The sequence below is a fragment of the Schistocerca americana genome, chromosome 2, assembly GCF_021461395.2.
Source record: "Schistocerca americana isolate TAMUIC-IGC-003095 chromosome 2, iqSchAmer2.1, whole genome shotgun sequence".
NCBI lineage: Eukaryota > Metazoa > Arthropoda > Insecta > Orthoptera > Acrididae > Schistocerca > Schistocerca americana.
Window position 1 is genome coordinate 316598092 of NC_060120.1, and position 10748 is coordinate 316608839.

Sequence of the window (10748 nt, forward strand, 5' to 3'; positions counted from 1 at the left end):
TGTGTTATTCTGTAGTTGATGAAGATGGCTGAGAGTGAGCAAATAGCAGTGCATATATATGGTTTCACACACTGTGTCTCAGTCAGCCATTGGTTTTACAGTGGACATCAAGGAAGAGCAATGAATTGTCTATCTCAACCTCCACCATGCAAACTCGGTATGGCCGTGAATGATCTCAGGTGTTCCAAGAACTTTCTCAGGTTTTTATGTCAATAAACAACTGCAAAACTGCAAGGATATGAAGGCAAAACCAAGCTTTAAGAAAGGTTAGGATTGAGACAAACCTTCAATTTGAGAAAGAAACCAAAAAACATACTTCTAGCTTATTAGATCAGCATAAACAGCTGTTGGTTAAGAATTTTCAACAATCGGCAGAAATTTCACCTCTACCCAATTTTAACTCAGTCAATGTGAAATGTCAGCTATCTATTGCATCAAAATATTCAAGGGCTGAGAAATAAAATTAATGAATCAATTATCTGTGTAACTGAATTAGAGTACTCAAACACAGGTGACATAATCTGCCTCTTTGAACATCATTTGACTACTGGTATAGAGCTTTTAAGTGTCACAGGATTTAAGTAAGCATCTAACTTTTGTAGAGCAGAAATGGAGAAAGGAGGAGTTGCCACATTCATCAGGAACTGTCATAAATTTAAGAACATAGACATTCATAAGTTTTACCTAGAACTGTATATGGAAGCAAGTGCAACAGAAGTAGAATTTCATAAAAAATCCTTCATAACATTAAGTGTGACTTTAATCTGTTCATAAACCATCTTGAAGCTGTATTGGCTCAATTAAAAACCAAATACAAAGAAATAGTGGTTGCTGGTGACTTCAATGTAGATCTCCTTTAAGACTCTCCCAATAAGAGCTTATTTGAGTTAGTAACACTATCATTCAACTTCATTTTCACTGTAAAGTTCCCAACTAGGGTAGCCAATTGCTCACAAACAGCCATTGATAATATCTTTATAGAAAAGTACAATGAACAAAATTATATTACAAAACCAATAGTCAATGGCCTCTCACACCATGACATGCAGTTCCTTCCGTTAAATGTTAATACTGAACAGGATATAAAATCTGTTAAATCTGAACTCAAGAGGGTAATCAATAAGCCAAAAATTGATTATTTTAGGACACTCCTCAGAGACATTCAATCGAGTGATGTTTACTGTGCTCATGGCATGAATGAAAAATATAATACTTTTGCTAATAAAGTGCTTACCTTATTTGAAGGCTATTTTCCCCCAAAACTAACTAAGGTTGGAGCAGAGTCTACAAAGAAGCCATGGATTACTCAAGGAATAGAGGTATCTCGTAAAACAAAAAGAAAATTGTATCTGTCAAACCGATAAAGTTCTGATGTTGGTGCTATAGCACATTACAAGAAATGCTGCAAAATATTAAAGACTTAATATGGACATTAAAGCAAATAAATTACAAGGTAAAGATAGTCATATCAGATAACAAAATAAAGACAATATGGGATATAGTGAAGGAGGAGACGAGTAGAACCAGACATGAAGAGGGGCAAATAGCATTACGAGTAGATGATACATTGGTGACAGATGTGTGTAGTGTTGCAGAACTTTTTAACAAACATTTTATAACTGTTACTGAAAAGATGGGGTTGTCAGGTTCTGTAGATGCTGCCATGGTATATCTCAGACCAGACATTTCCAGTAACTTCCATAATATGAATTTGACCCTCACTGCCCCAGCAGAAGTAATGGCCATCATAAAATCTTTAAAATCTAAAACATCTAGTGAGTATGATGAAATATAAACAAAGTTAATTAAAGAATGTGATTCTGAGTTAAGTAACATATTAAGCTATCTGTGTAACCAGTTGTTTATCAGTGGAATATTCTCTGAATGGTTGAAATATGCTGAAGTTAAGCCACTGATTAAGAAGGGAGATAAAGAAATGGTATCAAATTTCTGTCCAATTTCACTTTTGCCAGCATTCTCAAAAATTTTAGAAAAGTTAATGTACAATCAACTTTATAACCATCTTGTCACAAATAACATACTGTCAAAGTCGCAGTTCAGATTTCTAAAGGATACTGATACTGAGAAGGCTATCTATACTTACAGTGAAAATGTACTTAAATCATTAGACAAAAAATTGCAGACAACTGGTATATCTTGTGATCTGTCAAAGGCATTTGACTGTGTAAATCACAATATCCTTTTAAGTAAACTAGAATATTATGGTGTAACAGGAAATGCTGCAAAATGGTTCAAATCTTATATCTCTGGCAGGAAACAAAGGGTGTTATTAGGAAAGAGACATGTATTAAGTTATCAGGTATCATCCCATGGGAACTACCGTATTTACTCGAATCTAAGCCGCACCTGAAAAATGAGATTCGAAATAAAGGTAAAAAAAAATCCCGAATCTAAGCCGCACCTGAAATTTCAGACTCAAAATTCAAGGGGAGAGAAAAGTTTTAGGCCGCACCTCCAAATCGAAACAAAGTTGGTCCATTGTAATATGAGACACAATTTAGGTCGAATGAAAGACGGTACAGCTACAGTAGTTTTGTTCGAGTCGTAAGATTAGCAGTTAAGCTTTACCAGATAGCCATTGCTATGCGTCAGGCGCTCCGTCCGTATTTATACGGGTACCCTTCCTTTTTCACGTGCTTCTTCTGGTTTGAATCGATTGCTTATTTTGCTTTGATCTGATAAGTGCCGTTTTCTTTGTTTAGGTGTTTACGTCACTCTAAGCTGAAAAGACCAGAAGAAGGGATCGGTTGGTGGGACATGTTCTGAGGCATCAAGGGATCACTAATTTAGTATTGGAGGGCAGCGTGGAGGGTAAAAATCGTAGAGGAAGACCAAGAGATGAATACACTAAGCAGATTCAGAAGGATGTAGGTTGCAGTAAGTACTGGGAGATGAAGAAGCTTGCACAGGATAGAGTAGCATGGAGAGCTGCATCAAACCAGTCTCAGGACTGAAGACCACAACAACAACAAGCTGAAAATGCATTCTGTGCTGCGTCATGCATTGTTTGTCGCATAATTCTGCACAGAAATTAGTCATCTTAGATTTAAAAATCTAGTCAGTTGCCGTGCTTCATTTCTGACTGTATCACTATTAGGCATAAGAATAATACGAATATAAACATGACATGATTCGTATATTCTTCCACGTTTGCTGTTGTCTCACTCTAGTTTCGTGGTTTATTAGGCAGACAGGATTTAAATGAGATAGCAGCAAACATGAAAGAATACATGGCAAAATGTTTATATTCGTATTATTCTTATGGTGAAGAGAATACTGCATGTGATTCACATTTCATCAGGCTCCTATTAGCAACAGTCTTGCCAGTCGGATTTTCATAGTACATTGAAATTCTGCTAAATTTGAAGATGAACAATATGGAATTTGTATTTACTTCGTTGGATAATGTATGAAAATGCAGTGGTCGAAACTCGGGGCGGAGGAAAAAAAGCTCGTCTTCCACCTTTTTTTTTAAATTTATTTACTGACGCAGAGGTTTTGTCGCCAGTATTTATCTCTGTGCCTACAAAGCATGCCTGTGTAGCGCTGCATCTTCATATATTCGACGGCAGAAGTTAGTTGTGGCGGCACCTACCAACATTTTTCAGAACTTCTGCTTGCTTTGCACTCGATTCTAAGCCGCAGGCGGTTTTTTGGATTACAAAAACTGGAAAAAAAGTGCGGCTTAGATTCGAGTAAATACGGTAATTACATGTGAGGTCTCACAAAGTTCCATCTTAGGACCCTTACTTTTTCTTGTGTATATCAATGACCTTTCATCAGTAACATGACCAGATGCCAAATTTGTTTTGTTTGCTGATGATACAAACATAGCAATAAACAGAAAATAAATAGCAATCTTAGAAAGATTGGCTAGTAAAATATTTGTGAATATTAATCACTGGTTCCTAGCCAATTCTTTGTCACTAAACTTTGAAAAAACAAACTACATGCAGTTCAGAACTTGTAAGCAGTGTCCCACAAGTATATGCCTAACATATGATGACTAGCAGATAGAGGAAATGGACAGTATTAAGTTCTTGAGTATTACAGCTTGATAATAAATTCAACTGGGAGGAGCACACCAGAGAACTGCTGAAGCATCTAAACAAATCACTATTTGCAATGCGAATTCTGTCAGACATAGGGGATATAAAAATGAAAAACCTTTCACTATGTAATGTCATATGGGATTATTTTTTGGGGTGATTCATCAAGCTAAGCTGAAGTTTTCTGGGCACAAAAACATGCAATAAGAGTTATAAGTGGTGTGAACTGTTTAGGGGACTAGGGGAACTAACTACTGCTTCCCAATATATTTATTCGTTAATGAAATTTGCCATTAAAAATATATCACTTTTTCAGACCAACAGTTCAGTAGCCATAAAAAGCTTAATAACCAATGAAATTCAGTTTAAGAGAAGCATAAAGAATTTATTGGTGGCCAACTACTTCTACTCCATTGATGAATTTCTCAGTAGAACCAACTGATTTTGTGTGTTCATTGTAAATAAGTATTGTAGTAGTACTATTATATGTTTATTACCTTATAAATACAAAAAAACATTTTTTTTAAATTTTAAATTCAGTGCATTAATGCAATCTTACTAAATGAGTGTTGTAAAATGATACTTTCATATAGCGTTCATAAAAAAAAAGACAATCATTCCACTTGGGATCTGTGGAAGGTACATTAGCTTATTTCTTTTAGTTGTAAATATTTGTCATGTATTATTGTTTGTCTGACATGTTCTTCTTCCTGGAGGACCACCTCACTATGAATCAATTGGAATGAAATTAACTCTAATCTAATCTAATGAATTTCCACTTGCCCATGGTCGAATAGTACTACGTGGGATCTCATGGAATCTTAACTACATTAAATGGATTTCATTAATTTGATAATTTCAGTAATTCATGAGCTCATGAAACCATGCATAGTTTCTTGAATCATGTCCTCTTTGCTTTGCTGACTAAGTTCTATGTAGCGCTAGTGTTCATATTATATTCCTTTACTCATCGCTACCACCCAATCACCTGATGTGCTTTAGCTAGTTATTCTGTCCCAGACTGTTCTCTCTCTGTTAAATGTATGCAAAACTAGGTGTCTACTGTCACTCTCAAATTCTTGTAAGCCCTATTCATTGGCAATTGGTTTCAATATAGCTTCTATTGTCATCAGCAGTCCCACTAGTACCACTGGTTGTAATGCTGTATAGTCAGTCCACAATGAAGCAAATCACTCGTGAGTTTGGTGCTGGGCAACACCAACAGATGAGAGGTCATACCACCCAGAAGTAACCCCTTTCTTTGGGGCAGGGAAGCCACTCATATACACATGTACCTGTGCTCACTGCATGTCACAGAACACAGAGATTAGCATGGTTGCAGGAATATCACCATTACACATTTGAAGAGTTGAAAAAAGATAGCCTAGTACACAGAAAGTACAGATGGATGGCAAGTTACGAATATGTCAAAAACTTCAACAGGAGATGCATCCTATTTCCCAGTAAGGCATCGTTGAAGCAAGTGGTGGAGATTTTCTCATTCCAGTGTGTTTCCACCAACTGAAATGAGTCTCTTGTTTTGTATATCATTGTCTCTCATAGGTGAACACTACAGGAGACTATTTGCAGATGATTTAGAGCTGTTTAGTTGCTACAACATATTTTAGGACACCTACACATCGATGTCAATGCTCAACCAAATTTTTCCCAAATTTTGTCAGTTTGATAAAAGCTTAACAGGCATGAGGGTTCTTGTGACTCCTCACTCTTCCTGAATCTGCTAATCTTGATACTACTGAGCACTTCCTGTGTTCCAACTCTGTAAACTATGTGCCTTGGGCACAACTTCAAACAACCTCTATGAGTTTTGATCATTGGTCAAGTGGTCATGGATCAGAATAGCTACCCAACTTTTTGGAGTCTGGAGTCCAAACAACAACGCAACAGCCCTGTCACTGGGGCAAAAATATGCTAGTACACTCTGCTAGGTAGAAGCCTTAAGTTCAACAGGTTATGAATGTATTCCTACCTTATCTATGGGCCCTGAAAGCTACCACATTTTCTTGTTGGGCATGGAAGCTATCCTGAGAGCATGCCGTTTACAAGAAGGTATGTGCACTGCATAACAATTTGCAAGATAATGGTATATCGTGGTAACCTAGATATCGGACCACAACACAGAATTACAGTTGCAGTCAGATTTAATGTGATATCATTAAAGAACCTCACCTGATTCCCTTTAAGGATTTTATGCACCCCAGTGGAATTTAAAATGACTGAATAAATTTATCTGAAGAATACTGCATTTTGTGATGGAGTCTGGTATTGAATTTACTTATACAAGTGATTTCAGTTGTTCATGAGAATATTTCCCAATTACAGGCAACCACAGACCATCAAATATCATATTCACCAAGCTAGTTCCGACTGCTGTTGTGGAATATCACCACAGACACTTTTCTAGTTGTTATGAATTATGAGGATTGCCATAAAGTTTGTGGTGCATGGTTGAGATACCCCTTTCATCTTTGCATGCAGCTCTCATGCACAAAACATATACAAGGACCAAATGAGATGATTAAAAGATCTATTTATGAATAAATAAGGCTGTCAATTAATATTGGTTACTTACTACTTCATATATTAATTCATTTATATTTGTCCCTTATTACATGAAATATATTTGGCTACTTGCCCTTTGTGACATCTTCAGTTTTTCATGGCTTCATGAATTTTGGTGGAGCTATCACAATACAATGACCATAAGATGATAGCTCCTAAAAATAGTTTTCTGCAGATGGTGCCTCAGTGATGCACAAAACCTAAAACGTGTATCTGAAAACATTTAATACAACAATTAACTTTGCACAAGTGTTCATACAGAATGTATTTCATTCTTACCATAATTGTCCATTAATAACTTTTGCTATTTTTATTGTAATTTGTGTTCTTATAGTAAAGCATTGGGGTACCTCATAACAAAGTATAAGCATAAGACCGAAATGAAAAGTATTCGAACTGTGGCAGTATATTAGACAGACTCTTCAGGGACATGATCTGATGATAATTTACAATGTGGAAAGTGATATCAGTTAATCTGATAATCCAGCTGCACTTCTGTATTGCTGCCTTGTCAACCAAGAGGCTGATTTATGTGCCACTCAGACTGTCATTCTGACATTTGAGATATGAAAGGAAGGCTATAAATTGTTAATGCCTGAAGTATTAAATATATAACCAAGCATTATCTCTTATTATTTACTGCAGTTTTTTTTAATTTTGTGTTAGTTGAATCACACACCTGAATCACACAGCAAATTTACTCATGTATTTGAATATGTCACAGCGATTTTAAGATGGTGATAGCTGTTTGTTTCAGAGACACTAAAAATCTGTGGTTTGGTTTTAGTAAATCTGAATGTGCTGAAACAGTGTTACAGATCACAGAAAAATTAAGTGGTAACATAATATATGCAAAACACTGTTAGGTTAGTTTATTAACTCATCGCAAGAGGATTAAAGTTTAAAATTTACACAGTGTAAGATATTTCACAGCCATTTTATGTTGATACAATGTTAATACTTTCACGAGTTTGATAATATTGTGGTACAGATTAATGCAATATTGCTCTCTCTATATCACAAGCTATAAAATTATGAGCATTAATCAAAAATTAGAAAATATTATGTCGCTAAAATCCTGGCACTGAAGCTTCTCAGTTTTGCTCAATGACAAATAGAATGACTGTGCATCCGAGTATTGCAACCCAGACAGTAATTACATTATTACATTAAATCATAGATAGAGCTATTAGTCTTACAAGAACCATTTATATATATCTTTACAAGAAGAAGCCATGCTGTCACATCAGTTTTTACTTAATTTCATACTGGTTCTCTTCTGTAACATCACATTACTAATCTGTACCTAAAAGTCAGATAACACAATTATCTACATTACGCAGTTATATATGAAGCACAAATATATTTCTAATGATTACAAGTCAGTTCTTTCACTGTATTTTATAGTCTGGCAGTCAGTAGCCAAGATAAAAGACATCACTTAGTGGCAACATGAAAAGTGTGGAATCATGACCAAATCATAACCTGTTTCTCAAAACTATTTCACATTTTCATGTCCCTACCTTACATTTTAAAAAAATGTTCTTCTAAAGTTAGTCTCTCTATTCATAATGTCCCTGTTTGGATCTATTTCTAGAAGTTATTAAATAAAAATGTTAATTACTTTACATAACCAAAAGATTCAATATGTATGCACATTTTGTACATTCTTGATTAGTAATTATCTACAAATATGTACAATTGGGTTCAAAACATAATTATAAAGAAGGCATACTGTTCACTCACAATTTTTTAATTGGTTTAGAAAGTAATTTTCTACTCTGTTCGATTCATGTGGCAATATGGGCAACAGTCTTTGTCAGTATGTGTTTATTATTTTTTTTCAAAGGCTTTCTTTTGTTTTTGCAGGATTAATTATGACGAGCAGCTGGGAAGCATTGCATTGGGAAATTCTGCCACCATGGACCATCCTGATGTGTCACCAGAACAGCTCATTTACATTGAACAGTCACCAAATTACTGTCTTCCAAACAGAACATCAGGTACATTTCTACATTTATAAATCAGGCCATCAGTTAGCACTAGTAAGCATCACCTAAATGCTAATGATGTGCCTTAGAACAGCCATGAAGTATCCAGTCACCAGGCACAATGTACTTACAGTTTACATGGAAATATAATATGAAAAAGTTTCGGCAATTAGATACTACATAGAACTTTGTGCAAATATAAGACTTTAGATATAGAAAAAAAAAATCATAGTTGTCAAAATATTGCACCAAGCGAGGTGTCACAGTGGTCAGCACACTGGACTCAATTTTGTGTGGATGGCAGTTCAAACCTGCATCCAGCCATCCTGATTTAGGTTTTACACGATTTCTGTAAATCACTTCAGACAAGTGCTGGGATGGTTCCTTAGAAAGGACACGGTCGATTTCCTTCCCCATCCTTCCCTAATCAATGAGACTGTAGACCTTGCTGTTTGGTCCCCTTCTCCAAAATTGACCAACCAACCAAAATATTGCAGTCTACAGAGAGAATGGTTGCAAAGCTCTAGCTGTAGTATCTCTGTACACTGCCAGTACTCCATATTCTGAACAAGGAATCAACAGGTACTTGACAGAAGTAGTGGAGTATGTGCTGATTTGGAAGTTATTGGCAGATTAAACCTCTGCACTGTACTGGGATTTGAACCCAGAAACTTTGTCTTTTACAGGTAAATTACCAGCTGAACTATTGAGGCACAGCTCACAATCTGCTCTCACAGCACCACTTTCGCCAGTACTTCTCTTCTGCTTTGCAAACTGCACACAAGTTGTCTCAAACAACTTGTCAGACTAGCACTCCTTTTGTATTTCTAGGTTCAGCACACAGTTTTAATCTGCCAGGAACTTCTAATAGCTGCTATGCATTCATAGTAATGTCTACTGTTGAGCATTTCTAACATTAAGTGGGAAAATTACTGCACAACTGGAATGTTATAACTACATTCAATTGCACATTTGTTCATATTTTGCATAGAATCAGTGACCTGGTACATAAGCAGAGGTGTATGACAACAGATGACAATGTTCAGGTCACTTACTTCCATTTTGTCCCAAAGAGATGGTTTGTGATTCTCAGTTGGTGCTCAATGGTATGTAAACCAAGTTTGACTAGATTGATAAATGGTGAATTATGGTAATGGATGGGGCAGAAAATTGACTGTAAATCAACATCATGCTGCTCAAACAACTGTAGCATGATTTTGATCTTCTGATATGTACAACTGAGCAGAAGGAAAATGTTTCATCTGACACTGGAAGAGTAATCCAGGATGATATGCAAATAGTCATCACTAATAATTAGCATAGTCCATGACTTTAATGGTGCATTGTACAACAGCCATAGACTGCAGAAAAAGTTAAAAAAACAGTTTTGCACCACCATAATGAGTTACATAGTGCACTTTTTTTCTATTGGAAACATGTTTCTCAATCTTCTTTTGACCACAGAAAATTCCATTTACTATATACTACCTGTGCATTGGAGGTAAAAGTAAACCTGCTTTCTCATTGCAATTCAGTAGAAACCACCATGTCTCTGATCACAAATAGATCACTCCAGTTTCTATGCATTGTTCAGTGTTGCTACCTTCCTCATAGGATCGCTTTATGCTTAGCCCATGGAAATATTGTCACTTAAAACTAAGACGAGGTACTGGCAGAAGTAAAGCTGTGAGGACGTGGCGTGAGTCATGCTTGGGTAGCTCAGTTGGTAGAGCACTTGCCCGCAAAAGGCAAAGGCCCCGAGTTCGAGTCTCGGTCCGGCACACAGTTTTAATCTGCCAGGAAGTTCCATATCAGCACACACTCCGCTGCAGAGTGAAAATCTCATTCTGGAAACATCCCCCAGGCTGTGGCTAAATCATGTCTTCGCAATATCCTTTCTTTCAGGAGTTTTAGTTCTGCAAGGTTCGCAGGAGAGCTTCTGTTAAGTTTGGAAGGTAGGAGACGAGGTACTGGCAGAAGTAAAGCTGTGAGGACGGCACATGAGTCGTTCTTGGGTAGCTCAGTTGGTAGAGCACTTGCCCGCGAAAGGCAAAGGCCCCGAGTTCAAGTCTCGGTCCGGCACATAGTTTTAATCTGCCAGGAA

At 36.5% G+C, this 10748-nt stretch overlaps 1 non-coding gene across 1 annotated transcript; it reads left to right on the top strand.

Moving 5' to 3' along the window:
- Positions 1-10351: 10351 nt before the first annotated feature.
- On the top strand, positions 10352-10426 carry Trnal-caa. Its single transcript has one exon. It is a non-coding gene; the product is annotated as a tRNA-Leu (tRNA).
- Positions 10427-10748: the final 322 nt, after the last annotated feature.